Source organism: Suricata suricatta, chromosome 9 (genome assembly GCF_006229205.1).
Source record: "Suricata suricatta isolate VVHF042 chromosome 9, meerkat_22Aug2017_6uvM2_HiC, whole genome shotgun sequence".
In the NCBI taxonomy this organism is placed as follows: domain Eukaryota; kingdom Metazoa; phylum Chordata; class Mammalia; order Carnivora; family Herpestidae; genus Suricata; species Suricata suricatta.
Window position 1 is genome coordinate 123951200 of NC_043708.1, and position 16189 is coordinate 123967388.

At 40.3% G+C, this 16189-nt stretch overlaps 1 protein-coding gene across 1 annotated transcript in view; it reads left to right on the forward strand.

Moving 5' to 3' along the window:
* The window catches only part of FAM169B (family with sequence similarity 169 member B), an 86501-nt gene that overhangs the window by 58427 nt on the left and 11885 nt on the right, over positions 1-16189 (forward strand).

Sequence of the window (16189 nt, forward strand, 5' to 3'; positions counted from 1 at the left end):
CCCTGGCTTACCGGAAAAGGCATTGGTCCATCAAGTTCATAGAGATGGCCATCATCCACCATGAAAATTCACTTCGTCATCTCCCTGACGTTGGCTTTCCTGGGCCATGGCATCATGGGCTGCCTGAATGGCCTCATTCTTTTCAAACATTTTGCTCTGTTTTCAGGGGACAGCTTCTCTGTTTCAGAAAGAAACTGTTTCAGGACTGACCCATTCTCAAACTCCAGTTTGTCTTGGTTATTGGCCATTGCATGTATAAGTCTTATGGTGCCACAGGGGTTCCAGATGGTCTACTTCATGAAGTGTACTTTAACTTTTTTTGAAGGAGGGTGACAGGGTGGCTCAGTCAGTTGAGCATTTGACTTCAGCTCAGGTCATGATCTCGTGGTTGATGAGTTCAAGCCCTGCGTTGGGGGTCTGTGCTACCAGCTCAGAGCCTGGAGCCTGCTTCAGATTCTGTGTCTTCCTCTCTCTCTGCCCCTCCCCTGCTCATGTTCTGTCTCCCTCTGTCTCAAAAATAGATACACATTAAAAAAAATTAAAAGAACACTTTTTTTTAACTGCCCATTGCTATATTAGCTTAGTTTTTAGAGAGACAGAATAAAAATATGTTAGAATAATTATGTACATGTTGACCCCAGCAAAACATGAGAGTTTCAGTCACTCCACATTCTTGCCAATACTTGGTATTATTCGTCTTTTTAATTTTAGCTATTTTATAAGGTGGGAAGTAGTATTTAATTTTGGTTTTAATTTGCATTTCCCTAATCATGAACAATATTGATTATGTTTTCATGTGCTTTATTGATGGTCACATCTCTTCTTTAAGTGCCTGTTAAATATTTTAGCCCATTTTTAAAAAATCAGACTGTTGGCTTACTATTGAGCTTTGTGGTTTCTTCATATTTTATAGGTGTCAGTTCTTTATCAGACATGTATTAGGAAACATTTTCATTTTGGCACAACAGTATTTTTCAAAGAGCAAACATTTTATATTTTGATGAGGACTGTTTTATCACTTTACCACTTTTCATTATTATTTAGTTCAAAATATTTTTTTAACATTTATTTATTTTTGAAAGACAGAGAGAGACAGATCCTGAGCAGGGGAGGGGCAGAGAGAGAGGAAGACCCAGAACTGGAAGCAGGCTCCAGGCTCTGAGCTAGCTGTCAGCACAGAGCCCGACGTGGGGCTCGAACCCGTGAGCTGTGAGATCATGACCTGAGCCGAAGTTGAATGCTTAACTGACTGAGCCAACCAGGCGCCCCTCAAAATATATTCTAGTTTACTTTGTGATTTTTATGGGTTGTTTTAAAGTGAGTTTTTAATTTCCAGATATTTGGGGGCTATTCCAAATATTTTATTTATTTATTTATTTATAATTGAATTCTGTTGTAGTAAGAGAATATAGTCTGTTACATTTAATGTTCTAAAAACTATTGAGAGTTGATTAATGGCCAGTATATGGTCTGTATTGGTAGATATTCCCTACAGACTTGGAGGGATGTGTGTATTCTGCAGGTATTCACTTAGTGTTCTGGAAATATCAGTTGGGTTAAGGTGATTGATAATATCATTCAGATTTTCTGCATTCTTACTGATATTTTTGTTTGGTTCTTAGAGAGTTTGTTAAAGACTTTCTGTTAATGAATTCATCTCTTTCTTGTCTGTCTCATTTTAGTTCTGTCAGTTTTACTTTATGTGTTTTGAAGCTTTGTTATCAGTCACATCTATATTTATAATTGTTCTACCCACCTGATGTATTGACCATTTTATCATTATGAAGTCCCCAGTTGTCTTTGGTAATATTTCTTGTTATAAAGTCTATTTTGTTTGATGTTAATATATAGCCACTTCATTTTCCCTGTGCTTACTGTTTGCATGGAATACGTTCTCTGTAGCTTTTTGTATTTAGTCTATGTCTTTATTATTTGAAGCTTATATTTTGTTGACAGCATACAGTTGGCTCTTTGATTTTAAATCTAGTCTTAAAAATGTCTGTCTTTAAGGGGACCAAGGTGGCTCAGTTGGTTAAGCATCACACCCTTGATTTTGGCTCAGGTTATGATCCTGGGTCATGAGATGGAACCCCGTATCTGGCTCCATGTGAAGCAGGGAGCCTGCTTGAGATTCTCTCTCCTTCTCTTATTGCCCCTCCCCTGCTCATGTGCACAAGTGCTTCCTCTCTCTCTCAACTAAGAAAAATAATGTCCATGTTTTGATTGGGTTGTTAGTCCATTTAATTTATTTATCGGTATGGTTGTATTGAGGCCTTTTATTCTGCAGTTTGTTCTGTGTCTTCTGTTTTTTTGTTCCTCTGTCCCTCCTTTATGTCTCCTTTTATTTTAATCAGATGTTTTTAGCATTTCACTTTAATTTCTCTATTAGCTTTCTAGTTCTATATTTTTGCATTTTTAAATTTTTAGATGTTGGTCCAGGATTTTATATATATATATATCTTAAACTTTTCCCAATTTACTTAAAGTTAATATTGAATTACTTCAGGTAAAATATAGAAATCTTGCAACAGTGTTTTCTGTTTAACCCTCATTTTACTTACATAGTGTATTGTTATATGTTAGGTCTCTTTATGTTAAAAACATATTAAGATTGATTTATAGTTTTAAATTTAGTTATATATTTTAGAGTTAAAAATAAAAGAAAATATAGTTAAAATAGTTACTCACATACTTATCTTAAAAAAAATTTTTTTTTTTTAAATATAGGTCCCAGTTGCCAGCCAGTGTCATTTTTCCTTCAGGCTAAAGTACTTCCTTTAGAATTTGTTGTAATGCAGTTCTGTTGGCAATAAAAAACAGTTTTTATTTACTGAAAATATATTTTATTTCATGATGATATTTGAAGGATAGTTTAGCTGGATATAGAATTATTAGTGATAGCTTTTTTTCCCCTTCAGTGCTTTTAGTGTGTGTTTCCAGTCTCTTCTGCCTTTCATAGTTTCTGCTGGGAAGTCAACCAATTATTATTCCCTCATACATAACACGTAGTTTTTCTCTGACTGCTTTTTTTGTAGTTTGACTGTAGTATGTCGAGGAATGATTTTATTTTTGTTTATCTTTTTTTTTGAGTTCCTTGAATCTTTAAATTAATATTTGCTACCATATTTTGGAAGTTTTTGGCCATTATTTCTTCAAAATTTTTATGCTGCTTTTTTCTCCCTTTTCCTGGGATTCTAGTTGTATGCATATGAAGTGCTTTATAATGTGTTAAGTTATGTCTTGGAGGTTTTCTTCATTTTTCTTCAGACATTTTTCTCTCTTTGTTGGGTAATTTCTACAGGTATATATTTAAGTTCATCTGCCATCTCCAATCTGTTGTTGAGCCACTGAAAAATTTTAGTTACACTTTTTAGTTCTAGAATGTATATTTTGTAGTTGCCATTTCTCTGTTGAGATTTTCTATATATTTCCCTTTAATTTTTAAATTATTTTATTTTAATTCTTTGACTATATTTGCAAAGCTGTTTTGCGGCCTTTGCAAAATCCAAAATCTAGGTCTATTTTAAGTCAGAAAAAAAATAAAGTCAGTTATATTGACTGCCTTTCTTGTTTTGTTTTTGTCCTAAGTATGGGTCCCACTCTCTTGGTTTCCTCATGTTGAATAATTGGTTGAAAATTAGATGTTGCATCTATAGTGTACCAACTCTAATTTTGTGTGTGTGTGTGTTTCCTGATCAATTTTAGATTTTTGACCTAGTAGTCGTTTAACTTGCATGGATTCAAATAATAGACTTTGATCCATTGTGCTATGCAGCTGCTAACATCTGTTTTGTTTGACTTCCAGTGGCTGTTTCATTAGCCTAGTCCTGTACAGGTTTTCCCAGTGGCTGCAGAATCGGTGGTCAGGCAATGATTTGGATTTAGCTTATCTTTTCTGAGGGTTTTTTGTTATTGTAGTCTGTTGTTTATTTCTATTTTTTGGGGGTTTTTTTTGTTTGTTTTGGTTTTTGTTTTGTTTTGTTTTTTTTGTTTTGATTTGCTTTGTTTTTTGTTTTGTTTTGTTTTACTTCTTCTGGTTTGGGGCTCTGTACTTTCACTATTGAAACCCATTTGGCTCCAGCTCTCTGCCACTTGATCTGCCCCAGTTGAAGAATGTCTATGGTTGAGAGGAATCAAACTCACAGATCAGATCCTGTGTAGTTCCATTTATTTTGAAAGTGGATATCTTTCTCGTCTTTGACTTTTTTCTTGTTGCGTTCCCTGGAGGCTCCTTCACTCATGTGTAGGTTAGCTGTAAGCCAGGGATTTGGGCATTTGCTCAGAATTTGAGTCTAGCTCATTCTGTCATTCTTGTGCTGCTGGGACTTTCCCTTTAGATTCCCAGCTGCTCTCCTAATTCTGAATCTTATCTCTGACACCTTTAACTGGTAACACTTCAGCTTTTCCCACCAATGTTTTCTGTAGCATTGGGGGTTATCACTCATGGTCAATAAGCTGCAAACTCATAGGTCTTCCCTATTCCAGTCACAATTTCCTAAAATTCAAATTTTCAGAGGAAAATGTGCTTTTGGGTGTCCTATGGTGTCTTCCAAAGATTTCTTAAATATATTTCTTAAACAGTTATTACATGTGGGGATTTGCACGATCATTTCATTCCACCACCATTATCTTATGGGGACTCTGTTCAGGTATGGATCATATAATTTTTTTCCCTTTCTTTCCTATGTCTTTCTATAATCTGAGAGAAGGATTTATTTTGAAGAATTAAGAAATGATTGATACTAGTAGCAGCCAAGTAGGCCAAACAAAACATAATTTAGATAGTGAATAAATATGTTTTATTATGCTCTCTTATTTGCACACATGATTTAGGAAAAGTCGCCAGTGGATACATGTGGTGTAATGGACGACAGAAGGCGTTTGTAGTTCACAAGTTCAGAACAGTTGATGTTTCCTCAGTCTTGGCTGTGTCTTTGATGCTTGTGGTGGCAATACATAGTGATTTCACGTTGGTGCTTAGGGTATGGGCATAGCACATGGCATCCTCTCAACTTCATACTACTGCAGTCTCTCTTCATGAGATTAGATCCTTTGGATTCAGGTTATCTGTTAATTAAGCTCAAGCTGGGCTGCAGTGTAAAATTTCATTCTGAAAGAAAAAGAAAATGTGCAGATTCATTGCCTCAGTTGTATCACAAGAGCCAGAGTTCACTTATTTAAAAGTAAGCATTGTTTCAGGGCACCTGGGTGGCTCTCTCAGTTAAGCTCAGACTGACTTGGCTCAGTTCATGATCTTATGGTTCGTGGGTTCAAGTCCCGCCTTGGGTTCTGTGCTGACAGCTCAGAGCCTGGATCCTACTCCAGATTCAGTCTCTCTCTCTCTTGCTCTCTCTGCCCCTCACCTGCTCACACTCTGTTTCTCTCTGTCTCTGAAAAGTAAACGAACATTTAAAAAAAAAGGTATGTGTTGTTTCTAAGCACATTCTTGGCACATACTTTTAAGTATTTAAAAAATTTATCAGACAAGAAAATTGACCCCTTTTCTTGGCTTAGGTATAGATTCATAAAACCACAACCATAATTATAATACAGAATGGGTCACCTGGGTGGCCCAGTCGGTTAAACATCTGACTCTTGATTTTGGTTCAGGTCATGATTTCACGGTTGTAACATTGAACCCTGTGTCAGGCTCCATGCTGAGCATGAGGCCTGCTTAAGATTCTCTCCCTTCCTCTCCCTTCCTCTCCCTCTAGCCCTCCCCTGCTTGTGCACTTCCTTTCTCTCTCTCAAGAAGAAAAAAAACACCCCAGTAAAATCCACCATCCCTAAAAACCTCCTTCATGTCATCCCTTGTTATCCCCTACCTCCAATCCACTGCCAGAAACCTCTGGCAGCCACTGATTTGTTCGCCATCACTACAGTATTGTCTTTTCTAGAATGTCACATAATGAAATAATATAGTTTGTAAACTTTTGAGACTGTTTTCACTCAGCATAATGTCTTTGAGGTTTATCCAAGTTCATGTGTAGATCAGTAGTTTGTGCCTCTTTAGCTAAGGAGCACATTCAGTTTGAAACAGGTGACTTTCAGGGCACCTGGGTGGCTCAGTTGGTTAAGCCTCCGACTTTGTCTCAGGTCATGAGGTCACGGTTCATGAGTTTGAGTCCCACGTTGGGCTCTGTGCTGACAGCTCAGAGCCTGGAGCTGCTTCTGATTCTGTGTCCGCCCCCCCCACCTTCCCTTCCCCACTCATGCTCTGTCTCTCTCTCAGTCTCAAAAATAAATAAAAAACATTAAGAAAAAAAAGAAAGAAACAGGTGACTTTGTACAGTCCAAATGAAATCTTTTCAGGTAGACCTCTTTTTGGGAGCATTTTCTTTCTATGTTTTTTTCTTGATAGGTTTGAATTTCTCCCTTCATTTGGCCATTCAGTGATGACCTTTCTTAAGAAATATTGACACTTTAGCCATTTCACTATTTTATGTTGAAATTCTCCCCCAGCCCCAGATAATCAAAACGAATGAGGTTTTACTTTAACCTCTGTTCTGGAACCACTAGTCCACAAGACTGTCAGCATTTAAGGGTTTAAGAAAATACCAGGCTGGCAAGTGGAGAGTTGGCTAATTTAAGGCTGAGCTAAGAAGTATTTTGCTTTTGTATAAAAATCTAAAAAAGAACAGCTTTATATTTCAGATTCCTGAAAGCCCAGTGCTAATGCAAATCATAAAAACAGGAGAGGCACTTAAAATCATTAAATTAGGTGATTTGCAATCCAGACAGGCATGTGTGAAGGCAGTGACTCCGTGGAGTGGCCTCGGCTGCCCTCCTCCTCCCTGGGCAGGGGCGGGGCTTCTGCTCTTCCCCTCCCCCAGATGCCCAGTGCCACAGGCGCCCTCTGCGAGGTTGTCTCCTCAGGCAGGGCCTTCTCTTGCCATCTTCTGGACTTTAGCAGAAATCTAAGTAGCAGAAGTGGCACAAGTAGCAGGAGCGTGGTGTTGGTCCAGGTACTGCCCGCCGAGAAAGGGACCGCTGTTGGGAGGAACAGAGACCCCCTCGTGCCCCTGAAGACGGGGTGTTGGAGGTGCAGCGGAAGAGCATGGACAGCCTGGCATCTCATGCTGGGATGTGTACCAGCAGCTGCTGCACGCCCATCCTTGCAAACCAGCTTCTGTCACGCACTTAGGTCTCCTGCTTCCTCTTTTTAACTTTCTTTTAAATTTATTTATTAATTTAGAGACAGAGAGAGAGAGAGAGAGAGGAGGGGCAGAGAGAGGGAGAGAGAGAGAATCCCAAGCAGGCTCTACACTGTCAGTGCAAAGCCCGATGTGGGGCTTGAACTCACAAACTGAGATCATGACCGGAGCCAAAGTCAAGAGTTGGACACTTAACCGACTAAGCCACCCCGGCGCCCCTCCTTCTTCCTCTTAACCTTGACTTGAGTTTGCCATGATGCCCACTGGGCCTCAACCTGTACTGCCTTACAAAGGGCCAAGATCTATTGTAGTCCTGGTTTTACTTTAAGTTGCCTCAGAAGAATCAGATCAGTCCAGCTGGCCTGTGGGTTGGTTTCTTGTGGACCATGGGTCCACCTTTCCACTCAGCTGACTGTGGATGGGTGGGCTGGCTTTTGTGGTCCAGGTATGAATGTGGCAGGGGCTGTTTTAAAGGACTGTAGGCTGGGTAGGCACCCCATAATAATCCACGGAAGAACCATGTTTACGAAGTCTCAGTCTGGCCTGGATACTTCCGGTCAAGGCTGCCAGGCAGCGCTTCACTGCTGCACAGCGGATGATGCATAAAAGATGGAGTGTGCCAGCAGGTGGTCTGTTACGGGCTCCAGGAATTCTCAAACTCCGTCCAAGACCTGTTGCATCAGAAACCCCGGCAGTGGAGTGGGGCCCGGCAATCTGTCTTAACAAGCCCTCCCAGTGATCGCATGGACCCTATGAGGTTTTAGAACCACTCACCTAAGGCATGCATTCTCAGTGGGCTGGGATTGCCCCCAACAGGCTAACCCTTCTTTCTTGGGGAGCCAGAGAATCATAGATAATACACTGGTCTGTGGCTCTCCAAACCTCAGCCCTACCCAGCCAAGTTTTATTCCTTAGTATTTAATTTGGGGGGGACGGCGAATAGGAAAAAACTGTCTCCTTTGGTTGGTGGTGATGAGAAAGCATTCGATCAACACTGCTCAGTGTATCCCTATGGGAGGAACTGCTAGCTGTGGCCCAGTCATACACTCAGCTTCCCCACGGGGTGCAGAGCTGGCTCCCAAAATGGCTGTAGGCACCTATAGCGTGGCCTGCAAAAGGTGAGAGGTTTTGTTTCTCCACATCTTTGTCAGCATTGGTCTTGTCCGGGATTGTTGTGATTGCTGATCCCGTGGCTACAAAATATTATCTTATTTTATTTTTATTTATTTATTTTTTATAGTAGTTTATTGTCAAATTGGTTTCCATATAAAACCCAGTGCTTCTCCCCACAAGTGCTCCCCCTCCATGACCACACCCTCCCCCTCACCCTTCAGCCCTGGGTTTGTTTTCAGTATTCAGTAGTTTTTCATGATTTGTGTCCCTCTCTCTCCCCAACTCTCTTTCCCCCTTCCCCTCCCTATGGTCCTCTGTTAGGTTTCTCCTGTTATTTTAAAGCCTATTTTCTGATTGTTGTTAGTAGATCGAAATAACCACTTCCATCTCTTATGTGTTGGTCTTATATCCACCGACCTTGCAGAACTTTCCTCTTAGTTTTATAATTTGTAGGTAGTTTCTTTTGCTTTTATAATTTTTCTGTATTTTATGTCCTATGGAGTGGATAATGTGCAGGGACCACCATAATGTTGAACTGGAGTAGTTCTTTCTCGTGTAATCTATAAAGAAGATGAATTACTGATACAGATTTTTAAAGTTTATTTATCTATCATTTTCATTTTTATTTAAAAATTTTATTTATTTTGAGAGAGAGAGAGGGGGAGACAGAGAGTGGGAGAGGGGCAGGGAGCGAGAGAGAATCCTAGGCAGAGGTAGTGCAGAGCCTGATGCAGGGCTCAAACTCACGAACCGTGAGATCACGACCTGAGTGGAAATCAAGAGCTGGACGCTTAACGGACTGAGCCACCTAGGGTACCCCTAAAGTTTATTTATTTTGGTGGGTGTGGGGAGAGAGTGGTGGAGGGATGCAAGTGGGGGAAGGGCAGAGAGAGAGAAGGAGAAAGAGAATCCCAAGCATGTTCCACACGGTCAGTGAAAAGCCAGACTTGGGACTCGAACTCAATGAACTGCAAGATCATGACCTGAGCCAAAATTGGATGCTTAACCAACTGAGACACCCGGGTGCCCCGATACAGATTTTCTTATGTTTAACAACCTGAGATAAAGTCAGCATGTTGTCTTCAGGATTAAGCAGGACAAACCTGGACAGATGCTTCCTAGCCCCCACAAATGCCACTGTGCAAAAGGAAATGCATCAAGAGCGTGGCTGCTTTTGGACAGGCACTTGGTTATTTTGTGCCTTGCAACCCCACATCATAACTTTCCCGGTGTCCAGGTCTTAGTTCTCAAAAACAGCCGGCACTGGGAATATACCGTGACTTTTGTCTTGCCACCTGCCTGTTATATCTCCCCCCTGACAAATCTCTCTCTTTGAAGCAGATACAGTTTCATCCACTACTTTCTGGCAGCCTGTTGCTACCATTTCCCCCATGATGCACTATCTGTGAGTTCTGCCTTAGGTGTTCCAAGAATTCACTCATGTCTTGATGGAGTAATCCTCCTGGTCTTCTTCCGTGTTTTGTTGGGTGCGTGTTTTAATGGAAAGTCTGTTGGCATCACGTTGTTGACTCTGTTAGGCTCTGTCTCCTTCTCTCAGAGGTACCTTGTTAGGTCCTCCTAGGCTGTTGAAGGTAAAGCCATCACTGTGTACGGTGTTAGTTCATGCCCTGGATTGTGGTTTCATCCCAGATACCTTACCGAGCATGCATATCTTCAGGAACAGCCAGGGCGGTGAGCAGAGAAACCAGCCCCTTACAGTGATCTAAGTTAACTCTGGATACCCTGTTGAATTCAGTTTGTTAATGTTGGTTTATGTTTTTGTTTTTGTCTTCTGTTCAAGAATTACTGTTATTTACCTATTTTTCCTATCCTTGGCTATTGTTTCTTTTTCCTTAAAAAATTATACTATACTCATAGACTAAGCTGGAGAGTATTCTCTCTCTGTTCTCTAGAGGGCTTTCCTTTGGAAGGTTGGTAGAGCTTGTCTGAAGCCACCTGACCCGATGTGTTCAGTATGAAGGAGGTTGAAACTTCTGATTTCATGGTTTAATGCTCATAAGACAGGTTAGTTTATCAATTTCCTTTTAGTCAGTTTTGGTGTATTGTTTTATCCTAGTAATTTATTCTTTTCCTCTCTTTTCAAGTTTATAAGCATAGTTATTTATTGTAGTCTCTTACCTTCGAAATTTTTGCCACATCAATAGTGATATCTTTATTTTAATTCACAATGTGCTTTATGTATGGGGCATTCATTTTTTCTTACATTAGCAACTCTGTTTTTTTTATCCTTTGTGTTGCATTTTTGTGTTCTATTTTATACATTTCTATCCTCCTTGTCTTCTTTCCTTTATTTTCTTTGGGTGTCTCTTCTGTCCTCTTCTAAACATTCAGATTCTGATGCTTGGCTTGTTAATTTTCATCTTTGCTTGTTTTTTTTCATATCACCATTTATGGTTAAAATGATCTCATCTGACTGCCAGTTTAGCCAGTTGGGTTGGCCATTTTTTTTAAGTTTATTAGTTTTGAGAGAGAGAGTGAGCATGAGTGGAGTAGGAACAGAGAGAGAGAGAGAGAGAGAGAGAGGGAATTCTAAGCAGGCTCCATGCTATCAGCACAGAGCCTGCAATGGGGCTTGAACCCATGAAGTGGGAGATCATGACCTGAGCTGAGATTGAAGAGTCAGATGCCCAACCGACTGAGGCACCCAGGCACTCTTGGGTTGGCCATTCTGACTGGTTGTGCTTTACCATAGTTTTTGTTTGCTTGTCTTGTTTTGTTTTGTTTTGTTTTGTTATTCCCACCATTTACTATGATTGTGGACTCAATGGGTCTGTTTCCATGACCTTTTTTTCCAGGACCAGTTATCCTCATGTAAAAGACCTTTCTGGATATTTAAATTTGCCTGGGAGATAGCATCTTTTTTCCAATTTTGAACAGTTCCCACCTGGAATATGCTTTAAATTCTAAGTGTTACTAGGCGTAGACAACCTGTGTAGCCATTGAAGACAGTTTTGGACATGGAGCAGCCAGAAAGAGGAAGGGGCACCAGACATCTTAGTTCGTGGCACAGCAGTTCTGCCATTAGCTACTTTGGTGATGTGGGCTGGTCTGAGTTTGCTCGGGGATCAACAGACTCTCTGTGAGCTGAGGAGAGATAGTTGGGCAATTGTTACTGACAGAAAGGAGCCAAGCCCTTTGTTGTGTGTGTGTGTGTGTGTGTGTGTGTGTGTGTGTGTGTGTGTGTGTGTGTTTTCACCTTTCTTGACCCTGTTAGCTGCCATGTCTGTAAAATGGGCAGAATGAATGAGATCACTGCCGGGGTTCTTACCAACCATTCCATGCTATGTGGCATAATTTTCTTGGACTTTATATTCTGATTATGAGTGGAGAGGCCATTGGCCAACAGCAAGCTCATTGCCTGTGCCCCAAGCTGGGCCAATTCTTTGGCTTTGGGAATTTATGTTAGAAGAAAGATTTTATTTGACCAGCCTGAAGGTGTAATTAGTCTTTAGAAAGAGCTGGTGGAGTGCTTCTGTTTCTTCTGCTCCCTAGTTTTTCCCAGCTTTCAGTTTTGAAATAATTTTAGATTTACTGAAGATAGTTCACAGAGTTCCTATTAAATACCCTTTACCTGCCTCCTCTTGCTGGTAACATCTTATGTAACCCAGTACTGGGATCAAAACTAAGAAATTAGCATTCGTTAATTTTTTTTAACATTGGTTAATTTTTCAGCAATGTCCTTCTTCTCTTATAGGACTACCACCTTGCATCTAGTTTTCATACCTCCTTAGTTTTTTCATCTAATCTGTGACCATTTCTTAGGTCTCCTTGCCTTTCATGACCTGGACATGTTTGAGGAGCACTGGTCAGATTTGTGGAATGTTCCTGAATTTAGGTCTGTCTGGTATTTTCTCATGATTAGACGAGAGTATGGATTGGGGGGAAAGTGAAGTGTCCTTGTACTCATGCTCACGTCATACACGAAGGCACATGATGCCAACATCACTATTGGCAGTGTTCACCCTGATCACTCAAGGGGGCATCTGATGGATTTTTCACTGTCATGTTACTATTTCCCCCTTTTTACACTTGATTGTATGTTTTTCCATGTAACTTCATATAGTTTTAAATACAATTCATTCTATCTTTTATTATTTCTTTTTAAAAAATTTTAAAAATGTTTATTTATTTTTGAGAGAGAGAGAGATAAACCACAAGCAGGGGAGGGGCAGAGAGAGAGGGAGACAGAATCTGAAGCAGGATCCAGACTCTGAGCTGTCAGCACAGAGCCCGACACAGGGCTTGAACTCATGAACTATGAGATCCTGACCTGGGCCAAAGTCGGACTCTTAACCAACTGAGCCACCCAGGCTCCCCTCATTGTATCTTTTAAATATCAATTTTGTAGATGTATAATTTTATACCCCATAAAATTCACCAATGGTAAGTGATTTCTAAAAAACTTAGAGAACTGTGTAACCATAACCACCATCCAGATTTTGGATATTTCCATTACCCCTGAAAGTTGTCTGTTTACTGTCAATCTCTGTTTCTACCCCAGCTCTAGGCAATCCCTTCTCTGCTCTCCCCGTCTCTATCAATTTGCGTTTCCGGGCATTTCATCTAGATGGAATGATACAATATGTGGTCCTTTGTGTCTGGCTTCTTTTACTTAATGTTTTTGAGGTTCATCCAAATTGTAGCATGTATTAGATTCCCAGGAATAGAATTGGTGGTTCATTTGATAAGTGTATGTTTAACTTTAAGAAACTGTCAAATCATTTGACCAAGTGGCTTTACCATTATACATTCCCATCCGCATTATGTGACGGTTTCAATTTCTCCATATCTTGTCCACACTTATTACTGCTTGTCTTTTTGATTATAGCCATTTGGGTGGTAGGTCAAAAGTAGCATTTCATTGTGGTTTTCATTTTTATTTTCCTAATGGCTAATGATGTTGAGTGTCTTTCCACCGATTATTAACCATTTATCTTCTTTGAAGAAGTGTGTTCAGATCATCTGTCCATTTTTACTTATTTACTTACTTACTTACAAGGCAAGTTCTATTTTCAGACTTTCAAACATGTTAGGGTTAAACTTGCAACTGACTGGTTTTTCCTTCTGATGGTGGTCAGTTTTTATGTTGATGTCCAAGACCGTAAAGGTGGGTGATACAGGAACTTAATGCACATTGAGACATTGGGAGAATGACCTAAAGGACCCAAGAAAGACAGCTCGGAACAGCAGACATTGTATCTCACATGTTTCCAGAAAAAAGGCATGGGGGAGAGGGGGAAAGCCACTGAGAGTTGTTATTCTATGTGGCACTGAAACAAACATTCAAGTCAGTTTAGGTAAGAGTTACTTATCCCTGAACATAAAGGCATCAGATGCTAAGCAGTTTTAGGAACTGAGTGTTTCCTTAAGCTTCTTTCAGGAAGTGACCACTGATCTGAAGTCCTAAATCAAATGCAAGTGTTCTCAGCAAATAATTTCCTTGGTTGTCACTGATAGAGGCTATTCTACATGTTCTGAGAAACTTGTCTCGTATCAAACTATAGAACTGATTCCTGAAACTAGAGTCTTTCCTCTGTCCATTGTTAATTGGTTGTTTGCTTTAGTTTTATTGAATTGTAACAGTTCTTTGTATAGTCTGGATATGTCTTTTATCAGAAAGGTGATTCATAAACACTTTCCTGCAGTCTGCTTTGAAGTACAAAAGTTAATTTTGATGAAGTCAGATTTATCAGTTGATTGTGCTTCTGGTATTGAATTTGAGAAATTGAGAACTCTCTGACTCCCTAAGAACTCTGTGAGGATTTTCTTCTTTGTTTTCTTCTGAAATCTTTATAGTTTTTTAAAAGTTTATTTGTTTATCTTGAGAGAGAGAGAGAGAGAGAGAGCGTGCGAGCAAGCGAGCAGGGGAGGGGCAGAGAAAGAGGGAGAGATTCCCAAGCAGGTTCCGCACTGACATGAGGCTCGATCCCACAAACTAGGAGATCATGACCTGAGCTGAAACCAAGAGTTGGACGCTTAACTGACTGAGCCACCCAGGCACCCCTGAGAGTTGTATAGTTTTAATTTATATTTATGCCTAGATCCATCTTGAATTAATTTTTGTTTTGTATTTATGTATTGAAAAATTTTTAGAAATGTTTTATTTTTGAGGGGGGAGGGGCTGAGAGAGGGAGACACAGAATCCAAAGAAGGTTCCAGGCTCTGGGCTGTCAGCACAGAGTCTGACGTGGGGCTTGAACTCATGAACCGTGAGATCATGACCTGAGCTGAAGTAGGACGCTTAACCAACTGAGCCACCCAGGTGTCCCTTGAGTTAATTTTTGTGTGTAATATGAGGTAAGCATCCAACTTAATTTTTAAAAATACCTAACACATTTAAAACATTAGTAGGCTTTGTTTTTTAGAGCAGTTTCAGGTTTAGAGAAAAATTGAGGAGAAAGTACAGAGTTCTCCTATATCCCCTCACCCTCTACCACACACACACACACACACACACACACACACACACACACACTTTCCTCTATTATTAACATATTGTGGTGCATTTGTTATAATTCATAAACCAATATCGGTGCACTAGTAGTCAGCTAGGCTGCCATAACTGAACACCACAGACTGGGTGGCTCAAACAATAGAAAAGTAATTTTCTCACAGTTCTTGAGGCTGGAGGTCCAAGATCAAGGTGTTGGCAGGTTTGGTTTCCTCTCAAGCCTCCCTCCTTAGCTTGCAGGTGGCCATTTCCTGGCTGTGTCCTCACTTGGTCTCTCCTCTGTGTGTGCACATCTCTCTGTGCGTCCAAAGTTCCTCTTCTCATAACGACACCAGTCACCTTGGATAAGAGCTCATGCGAAAGCCCTCACTTTAACTTCAATACCTCGTAAAGTCCTTGTCTCCAGATGCAGTCACATTCTGAGGTACTTGGGGGTTGGGCTTCAGTGTAAGAATTCTGAGGAGACACCATTCAGCCGTAAGCATACATTATTATCAGCTAAAGCTCATGGTTTACATTAGTGTTCATTCTTCACGTTGTGTATTCTATGGGTTTGACAAATGCATAAGGACGTGTCTCTATCCTTATAGCATCATCCAAAATGGCTTCATTGCTCTAAAAAACCCCATGCTCCCCTATTCATCGCTCCCTCCCCACAGCCTCTTGACAACCACGGATCTTTTTGCTGCCTTCATAGTTTTGCCTTTTCCAGAAGGTCATATAGTTGGTGTAATTGTATGTAGTATGTAGACTTTTCAGATTGGCTCTTTTCCCTAAGTAATATGCCTTATGGTTTCCTCATGTCTTTTAGTGGCTTGATAGCTTATTTCTTTTCAGCATGGAATAATATTCCATTATCTGGATGTGCCATAGTTTATTTACCCATTCACATATTGAAGGATGTCTTGGTTTCTTCCACGTTTTGTCCATTGTGAATATAGGTGCCATGAGCATTCGTGTGCAGGTGTTTGGGTGGGCATCACTTCTCAACTCCTTCAGATAAATGTCAGCGGGCACAACTGAAGGACCATATGGTACGAGTATGTTTGCTTTTGTAAAAGCCACCATGCTGTCATCCGGAGCTGCTGTGCCATTTTGCATTCCCACCAAGAATGAACGAAAGTTCCTATTGTTCCACATCCTCACCAGCAATCGGTGTTCACAGCGTTTTGGATTTTGGCCTTTCTATTAGGTGTGCAGTGATATCTCATTGTTTTAACTTGTATTTACCTGATGAGATATGATCTGGAGCATATCTTTTGTTATCCTTATATGTCCTACTGAATAGCTTTGTTGATGAGGCGTCTGTTAAGATCTTTGGCCCACTTTTTTCTTTTCAAAAATTTTTAATTTTTGTAATTCTTTTTAGTGTTTATTTTATTTTCCGGTTAAAGCAACAAGGTGAACGTGCAAGGCCAAGGCCAAGCTCCTTTTGCAGAAACAGCAGCGG